The sequence below is a fragment of the Bactrocera tryoni genome, chromosome 2 (assembly GCF_016617805.1).
Source record: "Bactrocera tryoni isolate S06 chromosome 2, CSIRO_BtryS06_freeze2, whole genome shotgun sequence".
Taxonomy (NCBI): Eukaryota; Metazoa; Arthropoda; class Insecta; order Diptera; family Tephritidae; genus Bactrocera; species Bactrocera tryoni.
Genome location: NC_052500.1, coordinates 3,816,561 through 3,840,506, shown reverse-complemented (window position 1 = coordinate 3,840,506; position 23,946 = coordinate 3,816,561). Strand labels below are relative to the sequence as shown.

General features: G+C 36.6%; 1 protein-coding gene across 5 annotated transcripts in view; it reads left to right on the top strand.

Moving 5' to 3' along the window:
• LOC120769803 (protein turtle) overlaps window positions 1-23,946 on the top strand; it is a 136,309-nt gene that overhangs the window by 22,070 nt on the left and 90,293 nt on the right. The window lies entirely within an intron of this gene.

Sequence of the window (23,946 nt, the reverse complement as noted above, 5' to 3'; positions counted from 1 at the left end):
AACGATAAAAATATAGTAAACCGCTAATATAATCAGCGCTTAAAATCAATTTTTAGCATATATAATTAAATGAAGTTCAGAGTTGCCAACACTTCACTACATAAATTCCGGAAAATTCAAATCTTAAATTAATTTGGGGCACCCTGTATTTAATTCCAATATTGCGTGTTTGGAACACGCTTTTCAAATATTTATATTACAAGAAAACGGGAAACAATTTCAAAAATCGTAGCCTACATATAGGCGCATTGATAGAAAAAGTGATGCAACGCAAATAAACGACATAAATGAAGAAGTCGCTAATATAAAGAGCATTTAAAACCAAGTTTTGCATATATTTGCATAAGTAAATGCAGAAAAAAATGTATACCGAATATTCATACCCTCATGAAACCAACTTTGAGAGTAAAAATATCTGAACTGATGCCTAAAATCTATTTTTAAAGTAATTACAAACATTTGACCATTTCTATAATCACTGCAGACAAATTATCAAATTTGAACCCGAACATTGTTGGCGAAAACCCAAGCATTTAGCGAACGGTAAACTTTCAAATGTGCCCTTCAACAGCGACCCGAGCTGTCAGCTGCATGAAAATAGTTTGTGCAATAACAACAACAATTAGAAAGGGAACAGAAGCTGAGTTATTTTGTTAAAATAGACAAACCAGGGTAGAAATGGCATATACATACATATTTTTATGTAAGCATGAAAGTATGTATGTATGTATGTATACATAAGCAAGAATATTGGGCGAGCACAAGAAAAATCAATAATTTATAGGCCAACAAGAAGTTGCTTTCGTATCGTCTAACAAATAACAAGCAGCATGTCATGCTGTACTTACCACAAAAAAAAAAATCAAAAATATGTGTATATGTGTGTGTGTTGTTTTAATAAAACTGTATGTGTGTTGGTAAGTGCTTTATTGTGGCAACGGCCACGGCCAGGTGCCTTGTGCTACTAAAGCCACAAATAGCTCAACAGTCCTCCGCAGCACTAACACACCCTCAGTACGACTCACATGTACATACACCAACGCATACATACACATTAAAGCAAAACAAATAGAAGAAGTACACTCGCTGGGATATTGTAATCTATTTACGTGCGCTGCTTTCTTTGTGAACTCCACGCGCTACTCCCACGCTCCACGCTCCACACTCCACGCTCGGTGTTCGGTGTTCGGTTACATGCTGGCCTTGTGGCATGCGGCATGCAAACAAGGTTGCCATGACAAACGGCCCTGGTGCGGCCGCACAAACACACACACACAATACACACGTAGCTAAGCGGCGGTAGGCTCAGCGCGCCGCAGAGTGTTTGGTTTACTTAGTTTGGTCTTCTTTGCTGTATGAGTTTCTTGCAGCAATACAATGCCACCATTATAGGTGTGTATGTGTGAATGTGTGTTTGGTACAACTTGCTTCAATGGCCAATATTTCTCACTCCAAGCCAGCAGCACCACGTTCGCTTTTGATTTTCAGACAATAAATAGAAATACTAAACTGCTAAAAAATGTCTTGGGTTATTTTTATAATACTATATCATAGCAGGCTTTTAGGCGTAGCTGCCATGCTTACTGCTTCTCCATTTTGGCACACTTCATCGTGTTATGCTACAAAGCGCTGTGTTTAGACAAAATGTATGTGTATTGTACCGCTCTTGGCAAAATTCCAGCGGATGTATGTTAGTTTGTCTCAAAAAAGATTTTGTCGGCTTAGTTTTGCGGTCACAAGTTTCTTTTTGAATGCGGGCCCAAAAGTATACTTTGTGCTTTGCGAGGACGAGAAAAATTTAAAGAATTGAATTAAATTGTTCTCTAATTTTATTTAATTTCTGCAGGAGTAGCAGATATTTGAAAGGATATTTAAAGAGAAAAACAGTCAAGCTGCAAATTGAGACTCGAAATTTTGTTTTTTAACTCGAAAGCTGCAAAAAAAGCATGGAAAAAATTTTGTGAAAATTCACAAGTTTATCAAGGCAAGTTAAAGCGTATTTTAATAAAAAAGTACAGAGTATAGAGTAAACAAGTAAGGAAGGGCTAAGTTCGGGTGTCACCGAACATTTTATAAGGCGTGGTTGTGAACCGATTTCACCCATATTTCGTACATGTCATCAGGGTGTTAAGAAAACATTATATACCGAATTTCATTGAAATCGGTCTAGTAGTTCCTGAGATATGGTTCTTGGTCCATAAGTGGGCGGCAACATGCCCATTTTCATTTTTTAAAAAAAGCCTGGGTGCAGCTTCCTTCTGCCACTTCTTCCGAACAAAACTATAATACTCTCGTTAGCAACATTGTTGCGAGAGTATAAAAATAACTACTTCACAGTAGACTCCTTTGACAAGCAAGCATCGTTCCCCAAACTTTTATCTCTCTTTAATGCGCATTTAAATAATAAAAAAAGCACGTAAGCAGCATTAAATGGCAAAAATATACAAATGAAGAAAATCAACTTTGCAAAACAAAAACAACAACAGCGAAACATTAATGAGCGTTGGCAATTGGATAGCTCTTGAAACTTTCCGGTCCACTTCGCAGTGTTCTTTTCAAGCCTACAACACTTAGCAGTTGACCCTCTCCGCGCTCCGAGCGTGAAAGCGGGTCAGCCAAGGGCTTCAATCCTATAAGAAAATTAAGAAAAAAAAAATGGTAGCCGTAGCGAATAGGTGGAAAAACCAAAGGCGCATAATAAAGCAGCGCATAGGCAACGCGACCGACAAATGACAAATCCTCTTCAAGTAAGCAAAACTTTTCTCATTAAAAGAAAATCAAACGGAAGTAACTGCGAAGGCAGAAAAAAAGCAAACTAAAAGTGAAAACGTAAAATCGAAAAAGTGCCAGCAACTTGTATTTGCTTAAATGCGCCTCATTTATAAAAACGGATGTCAGTTGGCATTAGCTATTGATGGCATAAAATTACGCTAAAGCATGTTAGCGCTAGCTGGAAAGAAAAATCAAAAAAAAAAAACTATATAGCGGAAAAAAATTCTAAAAAACCAAAAAAACATACCATAAGTGAGAGCACAGGCAGCAGTGAAAAAATGTTAAAAAAAATGAAAAAATTCAAAATGAAAAAATTCAATTTTTTTTTTTCAAAAAGTTTAAAATTTTTTTTTCAAAAAGTTTCAATTTTTTTTAATTTCAAACTTTTTTCAAAAATTGGGTGGGGTGAGTTGTGGTTATTCACTTGCAGTCCTTGTTTTGTATTCAAAACGATGAGTGGCAGTATAGCCATCAATGCACACCATGCTGCATAACTTGTCTCGAAAACGTACTTAATTCGTAGTTAATTAATTAGTTATAAATGTGAGAGTATAAAATTTTTTTTAAATTTTTTTTTGCATATTTTTTTTTTTACTTTTCTTCGATCCAGCATACTTCTCTCTTACTCCTCGTATTAGTAACATGCCAAGCACTCTCAAAATTTAATAAAAAAGTTTACAAGCATGCGTCCTTGAGCTGCCTAGGCAAACATTTTGCGATTTTTTATGTTTTTCACAATTTTTTAAAAGCTCATTTCGCAACTTCAAATTTTTGGCAATCAAAGTAAGTGTGTGTGTGTGTGGTGCGCCATTCGCGTTTATATCCTTTTTTGAGTGCTCTTTATGGCTATTGTTTGGCAAATTACAATTTATGACTTTATATCAGCAGCCTTCAATTTCCACTTTTATGATTATTTATGCCCTTTTTCTGGCTTTTGATAGCCGCTATCCATTATTTTGTTTGCTGAAGTGGTGATGTCTGCCACTTTTGTCTGCCGTGCCATCCATTTATATGACGCAGCATTTATTCCTATTAATTCATTATTTATGTTTTGCGATTACATTTTTGATAACTTTATTTATGCTGCCAAAAGTGAATGCTTTTTTAAGGTTATGTGCAACTCAGCAAAATATTTTTTGAGCTTTGAAATTAGAGTGTGTGCAAAAGTGCTTTTTCATAGCATACATAGTATAAAAAATACTATGTAAGTGGTATAATTTGACAGAAAAAGCTTAAATTGTGAAAAGCACTTGAGCTTAGCATAAAAAAGGCGAAAAAGTATTTTTGAATTAAATTTTCTTTATATTTAATGAAATATGAGAAAAGTCAAAGCATATTCGAAAAAGTGCTGCCACATATTCTGAAATTTCAACGCATTTCCATTTTTTGACCATCATCAGTTATCAGTGGCATTTTTTTTTTCATTCGTGGCAATGGTTTGAGGAGCGCTGCTTGTTGTTGAAGGAGTCATTGGAGGATAATCACACTTTGGCTGATTCGTTGAGACAGATCCTTGCGATGTGAATATAAAAATTGAATAACAATTTTGAAAATATTAGTTTTTTCTCTTTATACCTCAAAAGACTAGACCTTTCCCACAACTTCAACAAATACTCTTCATTCTAGTAACGGAAACCACCCTTTGAGATGCAACAATTTCTGGCATTTAACTTACAATTATGAAATCTCCCAAAGCGTCTTTAAAATTTCCAAGTCTACTTCTTAAAGCATTTAAACTCTGCTGGCGCTACTATCTGCAGCTCAGTCTAGTTGCCACACCGCAAGTTCACCTTTTTGGCAGGCATACACGTGGTCGCCCACACGCAGCTCCTCTAAGCTACAGTCGGATGTTGGAATGTCATTAATTATATGACGTTTGGGACCGGCATCAACCGCAACCGCAGACGAAGACGCAAAGGCCTCAAAACGCTGGACGCACGAATGCCATCGAAGCTGCGGTTGCCGCCAGCAAATAAAGTGAGGGCCGTTTGAATAAGTTCAAAGGCTGTATTTCAACTTAGGAGAATGCAGTGTTTGCTTTGACGCTTCGACATGTGAGCATTTTCTATTCTTTATTGACGGTGTTCTGTGTTTGGCTGAGTATGTACTTGCGCTTTTCTAAGTTTGTGGTTCATTTTAGTGGGTGGCTTAGTTTGGATCTCACTTTCCGGAGATACATCTACATAAAATCATAAATGTTTGGGAACAGATGTTTGAGTATGTGTGTGTACCCACATTAAAGGTCCAGAAGAGTCCGAAAACTGCAAAAAACTATAGCTATACGCTATAGTGGCCTGATCTAAGCCATGTCTTTGGAGATTGTGTTGTTGTTTTGGAGTTTTATACACAACACCGACTGATTTGGAAAAATTTTCATCAATTTGCTTCTCTTTGTTCATATTTCGCATCGAAATCTATTAAAAGCCACTTTCCAAAGCACTCACATATAGGCACATACAGTTAATATGAATTTAATGCAATAATGTGCGCCTACCATTATTTAATGTGTTGCTCATTACGTAATATATGTGCATGAATATCAGACGATGCTTGCGCTATTAAAAGTGACACTATATACAAGCAGCTAACAACTTAACAACCCATTACCAGCCTCATTCGTTGCATGCAACAGCACTTAGGCGGTGTGAAATGTGTGCACGTGTGTGTGCTGCCTGTTAGGCGCTTACGTCTCTGCTGCCAGCGCTACGATAATTTTCATTTCCACACAGAAACTAATACCTGCCTGCTGTGATTGTTGCCTTTCATGGGCCAGTTAGTGTGTCTGAGCATAAATCTGTGTGTATGTGTCTGCATAATTGTCCCATGCATTATTCATGTGCTTTGCTTGATGATTGTGGTGCCGGCTGGTGCATAGTTTCACCTACAAGATAACATCTACTCTGCTCTTCACTCGCATCCATAAAACTATTTCTTCAACAATCTCGGCTTTTCTAATCTCGGCTTGCATGACAGTTTTTCTGTTACATAATTTATTCCGTTTAACACTTTCATGTCAAGGGTTCAATTCTGCTTGTTATTTATTTAATTAAATATTCTTTTCTTCTGGCTTGGAGAAAGCAAATTCTAAGTTCTTTTAATGAATTGAAGTTAAGTATGTGTTGGAAAGCGAACTTTGGATGAAAGTAAGGGTTATACGTAAACATACATTACATAATCGGAAAATATTGAAGATGGTCAATAAATGTCTAGCGATCGTGTTTCTAATGAAATGAAAGACCTCCCACTGATTTCACTCTTTTTCGAATGCGTTGGAAATGCTATATGAAAATTATAAGAATAAAAAAAAAAATATTACAATAAACACTAAGAACTTTAGCTGGACGTTAATGATCTTTATGCTCCTTTGCTTTTGGTCCAAGTTTGCTACTCTTTTATTTTATTTTTTCAATGAACTCGCCTTACACCCAAACATATCTGGTTTATAACATTTTCCCATTCAAAAACTTTTTTTCGAAATTGAAAATCCATACTGAGACAGAAAAGCATTTATTATGGTTTTTAAAAACACTTCTTCTCAGTGGCCCCTTTCGAATTTTGAAATATTTTTTATTACTTCTAATTTTCCGCACTGTAAAATTTTTTTTGTTGAGCATTTTTTGTGATATAAGTTCGAATCTTTATATACTTAGGTTAAGTTAGGTTAAGAGGTCGATCCTAAAAGGAATCTTACTTGAACTGCTTAGAACGTCGGCCAATTTTGGTACCTAAAGAATCCAATATGCTGAATCATAAGACTCTTACAAATTGACTTATATCAGTTTCTTCCATGTTTTCTCGTTCGCCGAATGTATGACTACCGAGATGTTTCAGCCTCAGTTTTACAAAGGGTGGAAAATGGAGGAGAAAGCGTGTAGATGTTTCTACCTCACCTTCATCCATACAACTTTGAAAACTAGTGTCCGATAAGATTTTTAGTCTTACCGTATGAATGCCTATTGGACAATATCCAGTAAGAACTGCTACGATTATGGCAAGATGAAATTTGCTCAAGGAAAGTAACTGTTTCACTAGATCTCTTCCCTTTTACGTTAGGGCAAAAGGATCTCACCGGAACTTTTAGCAGGCGCTGGTCGGCGTTTAAGAGAGGTTCATTGGTGCAGTGTTGGCACGCAAGACGGTAATGGAGATCCAACTCGGTCTTATACCAATACGAGCAGGACAAGGAATCCCGCTGTTACCAGGCACCCAAACGAGTCTGATGGAAACTTAGCTTGACGCTATATCAAGGTTAGGCATTCCTTGACCAACTTTGAGCGGACATTTGGTGAGCTCAGCGCTAGTATTGCCGTTCTGCTGTCGGAGTGAGTGCTCATTTCGTTGAAAGAGCTGCAGTTCGTAGCGGTACGTCTACCACCACCTTGATATAAGCTACTTCTGGTTACAGAAAATTACGCATTCAATCTCGAAGGACTATCTTTCGATTTTGTCAGTGGAGGTATATGAGGATAGATAAGTACTTCTGCTTTGACGCCATCTGTCGGTAGGGAAATGTGAACACAGTAGCTCAAATGAAACATAATACATATTTCCACTTGAAAGAGAAAGAACCAGCAGTATTGTATTTCCCTACCAACTCAGTTCATAATTTTGCTACATACATACATATGTTTGAGTAATTGGAAAACAAAAGTGTAAATTTATGTTTTCTCTACCAAGATGGATTACCAAAACTCAATTTACTCATACGCCGCTTTAACCACCGCTGAATATATCGTTTCATATGTAAGTAATGTTAAGTGATTATCCTGTCAGCCCTCCCACTTGCCGCCGCCGCTGTGCTTTTATGCGCAGCCTTCAGCATAATTACAACCAAAATTTTAAGAGTGTCGAATTTACTTTGATTGCATTCTAAATTTACGAAATTTCCCCCGAGCCGAGCAGCGTAAAAGTTAATATGACTAGACGGGCGGGCGCGTTATATAACACAAGCGGGCTGAAGCACATATGCTGAGCTTTTAACAGGCGCTTTATGCTTGTGTTTATTTAATATGCTTGCACGCGGAATTCAGCCTTTGAACATTTTTGTGTGTCGCCAATAATGCGAGGGTGAAATTAAATTACGCAACTGTGCAGAAGCAGAAACGCACAAAGAAGCGTTTTAGCGCTCACAGTACAGTGTGTCATAAAAAAGTGGAACGGGCATAAGAAGAATAATTTTAAAAGTACGTAGACTCAGAGTTGTGTTTCTTTTTATTATTTTTTTCGTAATCTACTGTATAAATATGATAAAAAGTTGTGTTAACTGTAAAGTTTTTTTCTAAATGCTGATTAGTATACATCAGCAGAACGTTCCACTAATCACCGTAAACTAATAATACATTTTTTTAAGGTTAGGTATAGTCGAAGACATGAAAAATAACAATATTAAATCACTATGTTTAGTAAATAATTTTTTTTTATATAAAAGTAAAAATGAAGCATCACTAAATAAGGTAACCTATAAGGTAACTGATTCAGTTCACAGATGTAAGGAATAACGTGGGTTTTGTAATTTCAAAAAAAATTTTATGTTTTTTATTTTTTCTTTTAAATACTACGATATGCCTAGAGAATTTTCCCTAATTTTCAAGGCAATCACAGTAAAAGTGAAGAACCTTTGAGAGAGCGAACCATCAGGCTAGGCCGGTCAGATATTTCAATATTTTTCTCGAAAGATCGCTTTCCATGTAAGTAGTCACGATTTTTCAGAAATCTTATTGACATTTTTCGTTGTTCTTCTAACCTGATGATCTTATGAGTGATCCGATGACCTTATGATTGACCGAAGGATTTTTTTCCATTACAAATAATTCTCTCAAGGCAATTTGTGCTAAAAATTAGACCTAAAATCACACTGCTTAGGTTGCAACTGTACCAAAAATTCAATTCTTTCCAAATTTATCGATTATTCATCATCTATACTCAGCTACTGACCGATGAAATTTGATTTTTTGACTTATGTTGAAGCCTACGTCTGTTATGCTGACCTTCGCGCAGAAACGTTTTTAAGTGGTGCCTCCAGAAAACAGCTTTCAATGGTTGAATTTTTTTTCCAAAGATGCCCAAAATATTATTCAAGTGTTGCTTTTGTCTTTGATGTGTTCAAAAGTTGTAATAAGTGAAGTTATTTATTATTAGAAAAAAGGTGAAAGCAGGCAATTTTTTGGCCGTCAAAACCCACGTAACTGCTTAAGAGAAATTTTGGAAATAAAATTTAATATTTTAAAAAATAATGGCTATTTGTATTCCCCTAAACTCAATCAAATGAAAACAAGTTAGTTATATTAGAAGATAATCTACTGCCTTATCATGATTTTCAGGATAAAAAGAAACATGGAAACTTTCAATTCGCTTCTTTCTTCTTTCAATCTTCTCTCAGAAGAAATAAAGAACCTTTCAAACTTGTTAGCGATTATCAGAAGATTCATGTAGCGTTGCCAACATTTGTTCACCGAAAGTGGGCAAAATTTGGCAGCAACAGAAACACGCCAACACACACTGTAACTGAGAACAGCAGCGAAACAAGATAATGGCGACACATCAGACTCGTTACAGTAGAGAAAATTACGAAATTAAATTAAAAATGTTGTGTTTACTTTTCTGGGCACCACGCCCGACGTCGCACGCCGCTCACCCACGCTTGAAATGGTAACTGAAAAAAGTATATGGAAGAAGCACAGAAGAAAGCGCCAAAGCAAAAATGCGGAGGCAATATTTAACCGGCGCTGCGTTTGGAATGAAGACAAATACCAATGCTGGCAATTAGAAGAGCGGCAACATTAAAGGAAACTCTACACAGCGCACAGGCGGTGAGCGGGCGGGAAGACAGGGGAGTACCGATTTATGCGGCAGCAGTTAGGCGCAATGTGGGCGCACGCACACGCACACATAAAAACAGAAGCAGTTGTGTGTGTTTGTGTGAGGCTATGGAAGCAGTATATTGCGCCTCTGTGGAGCAGCGAATGAGCGGCAGCCAAGCAAGCGATGCGTAGGCAGCTGCCGCATTGCGTTCACCGTTGCCAGCGCATCGTCGAGTTAATTGCCAAAATGTGGCGAAAAGTTTATGTTTAATTGAAAAATCAAAGCCTGCGCCATTTCAAATGCTTATTCTGTAATTTAATGTTTACCAAAATGGAATTCCGTGTGGAGCAACAGAATACGGTAGTTGTCGAAATTCATTGCATATTTCAAGGCGTGGTGACTTTGGGGAGTAGTAGCATAACTTCAGGCGCGCTGGCATTAAGAAAGCGCTCAACCGAATGAAATCGAGCGCAAATGTTGCGGCTGCTGACAATGCTACGAAATATTTAGTCAACTCGAGCGCGCCAAGTTACTTGCTGTTTGTTGCTGTTATGTAGTGATAGATACATATTTAAGCTGGAAAACTTTCAATTTCCGATCGATAAAGTCGTTTAAAGGAACAATTTGGCTTGCATAAAATGTTGTTTTAGTTATTATTATTTATTTTTATGCCCTGAACAGGGTATATTAAGTTTGTCACGAAGTTTGTAACACCCAGAAGGAATCGTCGGAGACCCTATAAAGTATATATATAAATGATCAGTATTTCGAGCTGAGTCGATTTAGCCATGTCCGTCTGTCTGTCTGTCCGTCTGTCCGTCTGTCTGTATATATACGAACTAGTCTCTCAGTTTTTAAGATTTTGAAATTTTGTAAACGTCATTTTCTCTTCGAGAAGCTGCTCATTTGTCGGAACGGCCGTTATCGGACCACTATAACATATAGCTGCCATACAAACTGAACGATCGGAATCAAATGCTTGTATGGAAAACTTTCACTATATCTTGTCAAATATATATTCACGAAATTTGATATTTGTTATTTTCTAAGGCAACAATGTAATCTCCGAAGAAATTGTTCAGAAAGGATTACTATAGCATATAGCTTCCTTACAAACTGAACACATAGTTACTAACAGAAATGCACCTGTGAAGGGTATTTAGCTTCGGTGCAACCGAAGTTAACGTTTTTTCTTGTTTATTATTAGCAGCACCATTTCGTTACATTAATTATCAGTTACTCTCGCTTTGGAAAATTTTCATAGCTTTTTCTTGCCGTTTTCCAACATTTTTAGTAAAGTTTCGACTAGGCAGAGCAGCGGTTAGTTGCCGCAGGCTATTTGATATGGTTGCTTTTACAAAATATCCAACTCCCTTGGCTCTTTTATGCACATGTGTATGTGTGCGGGTGAAAATTCCAGTTGGAAATTTTTTATTGTCTCAATTTTTGTTATTGCTTTTGGTGCAGTACTGAAGCAGCAACACAAAGTCTTGCCTATGCGCCTTCTTTTATGCAACATATATGTGCCTAAAAGCCTAAATGTACACGGAGATACACTCATACATACATATATAGAACGAATATAAGATATATATAGAAATATATGTACATCATTTTCTTTGGAAACTCTATGTATCCACGCTGGTATATAGATACACATGTTGCTACTTGCGCGTTGCCTTGCCTCTGCGAAACCAATTTCTGCTTAACAGGATATTATCAAACTTTTCTGCTTTGCTTTGTTTTTCTTTTTAAAAATTCGGCAACTCCCCATACTTTTTGTTTGATTTTCTCAAGAAATTTAATTTTTATTTCATGTTATTTATTTTTGGTGTGTTTCTTTCTGCTTCGTCTAAAATATAGTGTATTGAATTTTCTGTTATATAAAAATTGAACTTTTTTAAAGTCTCTATCTCTCTCTGTATATAGTATACGCACTTACGAAAAAGCCAGCTTCCTCTTTCCAATGAGACTTGGCTGAATGATGTGAGATAAATATAAACGCATTTCAGCTTCATTGTGGGGTGAGACTCCCTTTATACTTTGAGAGATGAATATACAATTCCTCCACGAATTTTTAAATCAGAAGACATCTATCAGTTAGACGTACATTTGCTATCAAACTCAATAAATCAAGGGCCTCGCTCTATACGCCCACAAGTACGGATTGACTCAGTAATTGATATCTCATGTGAGACTATTGAAGGCCAAGTACATTTCTCTAAATTTTGTATTGAGTCATCAGAAAAAAATTTCGTAAAATTATATATTACTATGAGCAAAAAGTAGTAAGACTTTGTTCATAAATTTAAAATTCTTAATTTATTCTATTAGTTCAGTAGTAAGCAAGCGCGTTCTTCGGAAGTGAAAATTGCCCAGCTTCTTGACTTGAGGGATATGTGAAGTGATTTTTATACAATTTTTTTTTTTAGGGAGAAAGTCAAATGCTCTCGGAAGTATACTTTTTCTCAATCTAAGCGACGTACGACTTTGTCACTTCACTGGCTTACTTTGCTATGAATGCCAATCTTTTTAATTAATAAACATTTTTTTGCAGAATCCATGGAGTATTCAGAAGTGACGACTCAACCATGAACTTGAGTTAGAAATATTGCTTCAAGCCTAAATATCTTGATATTGTTAGAAGGCAGCAAAGATAGCAGTTTTTATAAATATTGCAGAGATTGGAAAAGACTCATAACAAGAGGAATATCGTAAATTGTAACATCAAACAAAAAAAAATATATATATATATAATGGATTTGGAGAATACCTTAATAAAAGGAATCATTATTTATACTTATTTCTTTCTTTTAAACAAAAAAATAACAAAATATTTCCCTATAATTAAAGCGTGTTTCTTTATTCCATAAAGGTTGCCTTAGCGAAAGCAAAGCGACATACATACATAAACACTATATGAAAGCTTCTTCTAGAACATTTTTCTTCAAACAAGTATCTTGCTGTTGTCCTTTGAACCAACTTCCGTGTAAAACCCCAACCCCAACCAAACCAGTTGCATTTGCGCCACAACACGCACATCTCCCATCACGACCACCCCACTATCGATCCAAACAAAAAAAAAAAAACAGAAAAAAATAAAAGAAAAGTAGGAAAAACAAAAAAAAGTCAAAAATAAAAGAAAAGTAAGAAAAAGAAAATAGTACAAGGGCCAAAGCAGGGGCGGGAGACAAGCCCACTTGAAACACCTTGAAGCGCCAGCATTGCGTGCGAGCGTCAGTGAAAATGTCATTTCATTGCTACAATTTACCCACCTGATAATCTAGATTAGTACCACTCTACATAAGCTTTGAATGCCGCATTTTCATGGAATTATTTTCTATCGTTTCGTGTCGTCTCTTTTTTTTCTGTATTTCTTTTTTGTACTTCTGTTTCGAATGTCATGCAATTAATTTAATGACCGAGTTGGGGTGAGTTGGGGAGCAGGGCGAAATGTTTTATGAAGCATTAAAGCAAAAGAGTTACAATTAACGGCGAAACGCAAAGCGTTTAAACATTGTTGTCGCAGCTATTTCGGCTCTTGTCGAATTTCGTTTGGGCGAACTAAATGAATTTTTTATTAGCCGAGTTTGGGGGAACACACAAAGCCAATTAAAGTTTAATTTACTGTGGAAAAATGAGGGCGATAGTGAAAATTGACTTCCAAGTGTAGGCTAAATTGAGAAGTGCTTGCGAGGAGAAGGAGGTTTAGGCTTTGTTGGGGGTATATTCAATTAAAGCCTGTGATTTGATAAGTTAAGGCGTGTGATGATAATGCTAATAGCAGTTCACTTGCTTCCTCTATGTTTATTCTAATGTCTCATATTACAAGTGCTCAGTTGCTCAGAAATAAATAAAATCGATGTAATGGATTTATATTGGAGAGAATCTATCAGAAATGTTTTAATATTGGAAATTTTAACCAGATTGGTTTTCAACGAAAATTTTATTAAAATTAGCCGTTCGTAGTAGTTTTTTAAGTTATACGTAAATATTCCATTGTGTTAGGCTATAATGGCGGGCAGTTACGCCTATATCTACTGGTCCTTACTAATGCCAGATGGCGGTTCAATTCAGTTTGATGTGAAGTCCAAAGTGAAATATTCCTTTAAAAATCAAATTATTGCGACACAGTCAGCTCAACTACGTATAGCTACAAATTTGTGTAGCATACATTTAGGCTGATCACACATTATTCACATTTTTGTTGCATACATTTTGGCTAATCACACATTATACACATTTTTGTAGCATACATTTAGGCTGATCACACATTATACAACATTTATTAAAATTTTTTTAAACACATTTGAATAAATATTTTACAGTTATTTTGTACACATAAATTCAGCTTTGCTATGCAATAAAGAAAGCACATAAATTATATAAAGAATTCACGACTGCCAACGAAATATTAAAGCACATTTTGATTTAGTGCTTATGGCGCCAATAAATTAGTTGTGATTATGCGTATGTCAAAACTGTCTTTTATGACGCCTTGTTCATTTTTATTGCATATTGAAAGCGAGCAATGCAATATTAATAACAAATCGGTGAGAGCTTTCATTTTTTGTGCGTGCTTTCGTGCTTACTGTGGCGCTTAAAGCTTTTACTGTTATAAGCAAGTACGCTGAGCATAATTTCAGCGTAAAAGGTGAATATTGAAGATGAAATTATATGTTTATTATTATTTTTTAAATTTATTTCAGCTACTAGCACTTTATAATAATTCCAAAAATCCGTTTAAAGTGAAATTTTGCTTAGAGATTTGAAAAAAATAGCTCAACTAAATCCATTAATGCATTAGTAAGCACAAGAAAGCACTCGACTGCTTGTTTACTTCGCCTCGAACACACAAGAGTTTTGAAAAACAAAGCGATTTCTCTTCGGCATCTAAAATATTTATGCGCGGATATGCCAATAAAACTGCCAACTGTGACACGCCCCCACATACTATATATGGTGTGTTCTCTGTAGCGTCCGACTTGTAGCGGCTCCAGGCGCAAATAGTGCACACCTTCAGCCACTTTCATAGTTTCTCGCGCATACTTGTTTATTTCTTTTAATGCTTTGCTGTTATAGTTTTGCTATTATTTTTCGTATATTTCGCTTACGGCGCTATTATTTTCGGCATTTTATCGCTGGCGAGCGTAGTCTGCTTGTGTTTACTGTTATTTTGCTTGCGACCGCTTGCAGTGCTCTGGGGAAAAGTTATTATTCAAGTTTGTTTGCAGACTTTTAGGCGTCATACGTGCTGCTCACAAATCCAAGCGCCAAGCTACGACACTACACAAACACACACACGCATATCGTGTACCAATAGCGCATACGAGAGAACTTATGCGTTATGCAATAAGCTTGTGTTGGAACTGGGTTGCGCATTTTATCTCCGCACACACACACAGGCACATGCGCGCTTAAGTGGAAATTATGTAGGAATTATAAAACTTTACTGTCGCTGTTTGTGTGAGTGTGTATGTGTGTGTGTGCTTGCATCTTTCGGTTGCGCAGCTGCAGTGCTCATATAATTCATACAAAACTCGCATAAAGTTTCGAAGTGGATAAAATATCGCCCGATTTCCGCTTTAATAAATGGTCTAAAGAAGTTTTTGGTTACAGCAAGTCAAAATATTATTTTTACATACAAATTTCTTGCTTACAGCAAATATTTATTTTTACAATACCACCTATAGAGAACTTATTAGATTTTCGATTTGTCTTTTACTACAAAAGAAGGGTATAAAATTCCGCAAGAAGAAGTTCAGTAACCGATGAAATATTTCCATGATTTTTTCGTTAACTTTCTGCACATAAAAACTCAAAAAATTATTACTAACACTCCTCATACTCAAAAATACCATTAAAGTAGTGTTAGCTATTACTAAATAAACATTTTGCTTAGTATTCCTCACGCTGCTTTAACATTCGTTGCTGCCGCCGAACAATGGCAAATTAATGTTAATGATTTTAAGTGCAAAATGCTGGCAGCCCATAGAGACGAGTTTAGAGACAACAGTGTATTCTTTTGTTAATTCGCTTTATGCTTCAAATTTCCTGTTGTTCTTTCCATTCTAACTGTTCTATTCAGTGTAATGTGGCGTCATTGTTCGCTGCATTGTTTGCGCGCCTAAAAGCCCGCAACGCCGCACCACGCATCACTGCCGCCTGCATACTCAGATAACAACACACACACATGCACACAGATAGCTAGTAAAACACACACACACGTGCGCGCATGCAAATTTGACCAATACACTCACATACATGAGGGCTTGCGCGCCCACACGCTGCTCCAAAGTGGCATCATCCTGTGCTTTTGTTGCAAAGTCGTGTCTTCTTCGTTTTTAGCCAGCTCTTACGGCTGCGGGTGCATGTGCCTTGTTTGCGTATGTTGCTGCGCATATTTACTATCATTAACACAGTTTTTGTTGTTGTTACTTTGCACTTGCTTTTGTTAAAATTATGTTCATGTAAGTTAGTCTACACAGCAGATTTGCATTGTGCGCCATTGTCTTCCTTTTTTCATTTTTTCGTTTTTTATGTGTGTTTTTGTTGTTTTTTTGTAAAGTGTGTCATTCGGTTGCTATTGTCTGCTCAAGCGTCGCGTGCAAGGACAATAATTAATAGAGTGTGCGTTGGCAATTATTTGTAGTTGCTCTTGGGCTCGGATATGCACGCGCGCAGGCTTGATGCCAGCCTCTAATGTGTTTGGTTTATGCGATCATTATCTTAGTAACTTAAGTTTGTTTATACTATATATCAAACACATATGTACTTAATATTTTGAGGTTATGTGTTTTAGTAGAAGGAGTGAAACTTAGCTAACTTGCTCAGCGCAATATGCGAGGCTCTTCGCTTGTTTTCGTGTATATTTCAAAGCTGTATTGCTCGTTAAAGGTATCCTATGTCTCCGATAGATGGTGCTAGAGTAAGGCTTGTGTCTAAAAATCGTATTTGTGCAGCAATTTAGCACTTATTCAAGGTGTAAGTGAGTAATATAGTGCTAAGTGTGCCCACCATGGATTGATTACTTAAACTAATACCTAAGGCTTAAAAAAATATAATTTAAATAATGAAAGAAAGTTCAGTGTGTTCTAAAATTTCTTAAAAATTTACAAATCTTCACTTTTTCCGAATTTGCTCCTAAAAGTAGGCAATTTTTTTTTAAATCCTCAAATCAAGGTAATATAATTAAAAATCTTGTCTTTTTCGACAGGGTTTCGGGTTTCTGAGCTTGTAAGTAAAATTTTTCTGTTTGCTCTCAAAAGTAGGCAACTTTTTTTTTGAATCTTCACATCAAAGTAAGTTTTCAACAAAATTCCATTTATATCTATCGCTTGTGCTTTTATTGCTTTTTGAAGAAACATTAATCTATAAGAGTTTTCACTGCTTTAAGCCACCTTTTCTAGAACATGCTAAGAAGAAAAATGTGAAATATGTTATATACAAGTATATACATACTCATATAGAAGGGTAGCAAGCAATCAGTATTTTTACTTTACCTAGTTTATTATACCCTGAACAGAGAAACGTCGTATAAAATATATATGCATACATAAATAGTCAGCATCGGGGGCTGAGTCAATTCAAATCGATATGTACTGTATATGCGTGTCTTATTCCCTCAGTTTCTTACATATCGATCTGAAATTTTGCACACGCCACTATCTCACCAAGTTGCTGCTTATTTGTCGGAGTCGGCGATATCGGTTCACATTAGCACATAGCTGTCATACAAACTGAACGATCGGAATCAAGTGCTTATATGGAAAGCTTTTTTATTTTCCGAGATATCTTAAAGAAATTTCGCATACGTTATGTGCTGAAGCAAAGGTGCCACCTTCGCAGAAATTGTTCAGATCGGGTAACTATAGCATATATGTAGCTGCCATACAAACCGACCGGTCAAAATGTCACCTTTGTATACAAAAATTTTGTATTTGTCAAGTTAATGTAACAAAATTTAGCACATATTATTTTCTAAAGCAAGGCTGCAATCTCTGATTTTTTTTCTGAAATCGGACTACTATAGCATATAGCTGCCATACAAAACAAACGCTAAAGTACAAGTCCTTGTGTGGAAACCTTTTTTATTAGACAAGATATAAAGACGAAATTTGGCTTTGAATATCTCCAAAAGCAACCGCACAATTTCACAAAAAAATTTGCAGATCGGACGACTATAGCATATAGCTGTCATACTAACTGACGGAGCACAAGCAAGGTTTTGTATGCAAAATTTTTATTTTTGTAAGTTATTTTAGCTTCGGTGCCGATATTAAAATTTTACTTGTTTTTCTCTATAAAAAATGCGTAGAAAATTAAAATTGTGCAAATTTAGCGAACAAAAGAAATATTTCATTTGCAACTAGATTTTTTTAAATCAAATAAAAAAAAGAAATAAATATAAACTGACTGAGTACATATTTCTTATTCAAGCTGATGAGATTTATAAATTTCAGCAGAGATTAAAAACTCATTTTAGTAGAGAAATAGAAATGCAAAATCAAGTTAATAATATCAAAGTAGAAAAATCAAACTAACGCACACCTTAAAAATATAAAATGTTGCATACTTAAAATTTGAATATATGCATATGTGTGTATAGGCAATGTATATAATATTTTGCACGCAAGTGTCATTTCGTGAATTTGCATAAAATGTGCAAAAATCTAGATTATTCAAAGCATTACATTGGCTCTAATCAACTATGCAGAACGCCAACAACAACAACAACAACAGTGGCCACTCGGAAATCAGCCACTGCGCGCTCTGCATGTCGACATGTAAATGTGCGTGTGTGAGTGCACTCAATAAAAATGCAAAATTTGCCAAGCAATCAAAGCGAAAAACCATAAACTAAACTGGCCGACTGGAGCAACACCGAACAACTATTCGTCTATGCGTGTGTGTGTGTGTGTGTGTGTGTGTGTGTCGATGGAAGTCCGGCAACAATGTTGTTTTCGAGTTTTCCACCAAATGTTGTCTGGTTACAAAATTAAAATTCCTGTGTGTTCGCTTGTATGAATTTCCGAAGCGCACCTGTGTATATGTATATGTGTGTGACGAGTTATATATGTATAGGTATTGCTATATATACGCGCAGCCCTTTTCGGTGGGGGGAAATTTCGTTGAATTTCGTTGAATATCGTTTCAGGAGGCATTTGGCGCATAAATGTCAGCCGCAGACCCCTCGCTGCCAATCCAACCGAACTGCAGTCACAAACATATGCACACACACACACACACACAGCAGCATATTATAATCACATGTTGCTATGATGTTGGCATAGCCCTTGGTCAATTTCTTGCATTCATCAGCACTCAAAAACCAAAAAAAAAATCAAAAAAGAAAAAAGGAACGAAAAATTGATGAAAATGCAACCATGGCGTTCCCATTGACAGCAACACTGGGCGATTGCGATGGGCGCACCGTTACTCTGCCGAGCTGTGCGTAAAGGTGTGCATGTAAGCGAATAAATTTCATGAAGTATGCTCTTTGTGGTAGTTGCAGTTGTTGTTGTTGCCACTGTTGGAGGTTTTTGCATGCTGATGTGATTTCGGTGAGTCGCTCACACAATGGTGCTTACAGCTGTGTATGTGTGTGCCGGTGCACTTTTGTCTGCAATCAGCGTAGCCACACAATTTCGGCAAGTCGGCATGGCCTCAACGTTGTTGCAAGCAACAGCAAACGCACTCACCTAAAAGTGCACAAACATGTATGAACAAGCACTAAATAAATGCCTATGTATGTGTGCGAGTGTGTGTGTAATTCGAATTATCGACAGCATGCACATTTGTCAGCTGAGCCAACTTTTTCCTGCACTCTATAGCCATCACTTCCCACGCCCTTACACCGGTAACCACCCTCTCTGCCAGCGCTCCATTAACTGATACCCATTTTGTTGAATTCGGCTTCCATCAGGATATCCCGTACAGAGCGACTTACAAATGAAATCATACAACAATTGAGGAAAAAGGAAATTCGATTTTAACGGTATTGTCATTCGAAGTGATATAAAGCGCACAGCTACGAGCTGGATATCCAGCATACAAATATAAAACTCACAACAAATATATGTGTGTGTGTGTCAACGGGGTCGTCTGTTGCTGGGACGTTGGCAGCATTAATGAATTGCCAGTGAATTTTAGCCAAAATCATTGCATCCCTGTTAGTCGGTTGATCGAACGATTGCAATGATTGGTTGCGGTTCATTGTAATTGCCAGTTGTATCGTTGCCATAGAGATTGTGTGTACCTCTTGGTTATTTGCATTTTTACAAGTATAATGAATTGATGCAATGTAAACCAAATTCAGCAAGTTTTCTGAGGTTTCGCATCAGTGACGTTGACCTGCGGAACTAAATTTATTAATCAGTAGAAAATCGGGGATTAATTTGACTAGACTTTTGCAACGTTATCACTACTCAACTTACGAATAAAAATATTTTTTAGTTTTTCCGATGAAAGTGGCATATGGTTATCGAAGTGACGGAAGTGTTGAAATGACTCTGCCTTATCGTCTTCCAAAGAGCTGATGCAGCTGAGATCTGGTAAGATATTCAATCGTACTGTAGGAATCCCGATTGAAAAGTGTCCAGCCAGAAAGCTTACAACCACTGAAAGGAAAGGGACCTTACTGAAAAAGAAGAGTTCCGTAGACCTACTGCGATTTAACCAGCGCCAGAAGAACCTAGTGACTGCACAGCTACTGATAGTCGACCAGCGCTTGTTGATCTCGACGTTAGAGAAAAGGAGTCTCGATATCCTGCCACTAATTTTGAGCGCTCTGTCAATGAATTCAAGGCTGCCTACTAACGGATTGAATTGGACCACTCAAAGAAGACCCCTGCTACATTTTCGCTCGACGTGTTTCTGGGAGTGGTACAAGCCTAACTGACGACCAGAAATTGCGACGAGGGAAGTGTGCCATGAAAATTTTAACATGCATGAAAATTACCACTATGTTTTGAATAACGTAATCACAGGTGACGAGTAATGGATCTTTGAGTATGATCCCGAGACAAAGAGCCAATCTTCCAAGTGGCACTGGCCGCCATCTGCTTGCTCAAAAAAGGGAAAAATGAGCAAACCCAAAGTGTAAATAATGCTCATTGAGTTTTTTGGCAAACCATGAAAGCCAAGTTGCACGTGGAAATCGTCAAGAGACTCATACGAAGAGTCAATCGGGTTCGACAAGGCATCGCAGCTGATTGGAAGTTGCACCACGACAACGCTCTGGCTCACACTGCCTTTGGAACTGCTCCCTAACCAACGCCGGCATTCCAATGCTTCCGCAGCGGCTCTACAGCCCAGATGTGGCCTCGCACGGAAATTTCAAAAACAACTGAAACTTTTTAATAACGAAATTATAAGAAATTCCGAAGCACTTTCTAATAACTTTGTTTTCAAGTTATCCAAAAAAGCCATTTGGTCTTCACTGGTTTGGGAGCCAAAAGATTTCTTTAGCATTAATCGTGCTTAAAATTGTGTATTTTAGGGAAACCAAGCTTGATGAAAAAACAATAAAATCTTTTTTATTCGATTTTCAGATTTCGAAACAGCCCCAAAACCAAAGCCGCAATACTAAATTTTTTTTGGCTTTTCAAAGAGGGCTCAAAAATAAAAATTTCTCAATAAGGGCATTAAGCTTGTATTTAATTTTCAACTGATCAAAAATATACATACCAAAGTCTTTGAAACAATTACAATATATCGAACAAAAACAAATTACCAACAACACCTATACTAAGTTTTTCTGTTTCAAATGCAGCGTATAAAGGATGCATTAGGTATTCTCGCCTAAGTATATCGACACATGGGCTCAGTGGCACAACAAAAAGAGCGCCAACACGCTGTGACAAGAAATCTCTTGCACCTATTTGTGTAAGCGTATTGAAGCGTGTCCAGGTATTTCTTGCCTATATTTAGGCGTTGACAATGGCAAACTTCGGCGCAGAGAACGGATGTGTTTGCCATTGTGCTGTAGTGTGAAAATGCAAAACTTTTTATCGGCGTGCGCAATCTCAAAGAAGGTGTCGATGTGCAGTTAAAGACAGCAGGGTTCTACTTATGTATGTGCATGTGTGTGTGTGGGAATTAATCTGCTAATTTTACAGCGTGTAATTCGGCAAGTAAGACAAAGAAAACACAACCCTATACAAATACTCGTCGAACGCTTGTTATTGGCATAAAACTTGGGAATTTGAGAAATTGTATGCGCGCTTGAACTGCTTGACAATAACACGGATGGTGTTTGTTTAATGCTTGCTATGACTTGACTTAGTGGGAAATTTCACTTTATTGTCGTATGGAGACGTCAGTGTAAGTTGTCTTACAAATTAAGAGGTTTCTGGTGTAATTGTTTACTTTCGAGGCGCCACGCGTGACTTGCTTGATAGCAAAAGTATTTTAATTATGAAATTAAGCAAGGTTATGTAACTCCAATATAAAAATCACAAGATTTGCTATCACTCATTAATTTGTTTGGGGATTATGTGTATCTGTGTACTCTTGAACGATTAATCTTACTTAAAACTAGGTCGTCTACAATGTGAAAAAGCCGGCAGCGAGATTAAAAAGCAAACGCATCGGTTACTTCAACTTCAGCTTATTTTTTATATTTATAATGAACTTTAATAAATCAAATATATACCATTTTGTTCGACCAATTCTTGCCATTTTTCCGCTAGAGTCTTTATTCCATCAGTGTAAAAAGTAATTTTGACAGGCTTCTCTTAAAGCTAACTTTACTCCATTAAGGGAGTTCTGCATTGACCGAAACATATGATTGTCTGATAGTCCAAGGTCAGGGTTATATGATGGATGCATCCAAACTTCTCAGGCAAAATCTCCCAGTTTTTGCCGAGTCATCAAAGATGTGAATGGTCTAGCGTTGTCCTGAAGACGAAGCCCTTCCTGTTAATCAGTTCTGGTCGTTTTTTTCGTTTATTTGCTTCAATATCATCAGTTGTTGACAGTAAAATGTGCAATCAATCGTTCGATCACGCTGATGCAGCTCTTATTGGATGATTCATTTCCAATCCCACCAAACACTCGCAAAACCTTTCTAGGCATCAAGCCTGGCTTTGCGATCACCCTGATTTTTCGCACATTGTTGTCGTATTTGATCCACTTTTCGTCTCCTGATACCATTCGCTTCAGAAATGGTTTGATTTCATTTCGTTTCAGCAAAGATTCGCAGATGTTAGTTCGGTCACTTAAAATTTTCGCAGAGAAGTTATGTGGTATCCAAACTTAGAGCTCATTTTTGTAGGCAGCCTTTTTTAAATGGTTCAAAACTGTTTGATGATAATGTTAAGTTCCTTAGCGGTGTCATGGTTACTTTTGTGACGGTCCTGGTCAAACGTTTTCATAATTTCATCGACTTTTTTAACGATAAGTCGACCAGAGCGAGATGCATCCGTCACAACAAATTTTTCAGAACAGAAGCTAAATGTATACCAAATCCGAATAGACCAGGGTAGTTTATTTTAGAAAACAAACAAAAATTGATTAGTTTGAAATTTAACGGAAACGAAAGATATAATGACAGACACTAAAGTAAACATAGTTCAAGCGGTGGACGAAAGGTGTGGTTGAATTTTTAAGTGGTTAAAACGGTTTATATCGCTTTCCAGCAAAACAAGGAGCCATATAGGAAAAAGTTATATGACCGTGTTGTAGGTAATGTAACGATCAATAATTTGGTTTTAAAACTTGGTTAAACTTTTTTCACATAACCTCAAAATTTATGTGAACAATTCCAATGACCCAGTTTTTTGGTTTTTTCATTTTATCTTGTAAAATTTTTTTTACGATTTTTTCGATGGTTTCATTCTACTTCCAATGAGTTTCATCCGCTTATGAATTTATTTCTTTCTTAATAATTTTTTTAAGGCTTCTGCACTAGTCTAAAAGACAAATATTTCAAAACCAAGACCAACTGCCGGAAAGATGTTTCTTTCGCACATTTTATCCTAAGTCAGCCGTCAAAGACAACATAAAGGCATACATTTTGGAAAAGTCGTTCATGTCTCCTTGAATTTCCTGCTGGAAACCAACAAGAGTTCTTCAGTGCACTCTCTGTCCTTATTTTTTCCCATATTCTTAGAAAAAAATGTAAATGAAGCAATTAACTCTCTGTACAAAAAATATAAAAATTATCTATATTTTCTCAATTATTTTGAGCCTCAAATATTAGAGCCTGAAATAAATTTTAAATCCAGCATAAATTATATATTTCTCGTTTTTCTTTCTTTACTTAGTCCTCGCACGAAAAAATATAATATTTCACAGTTGCTTAAACATTCACAAATACATCAGATGATTGCTATACAAATATATGGATTTATTTACTGATTGGCGAGGTAA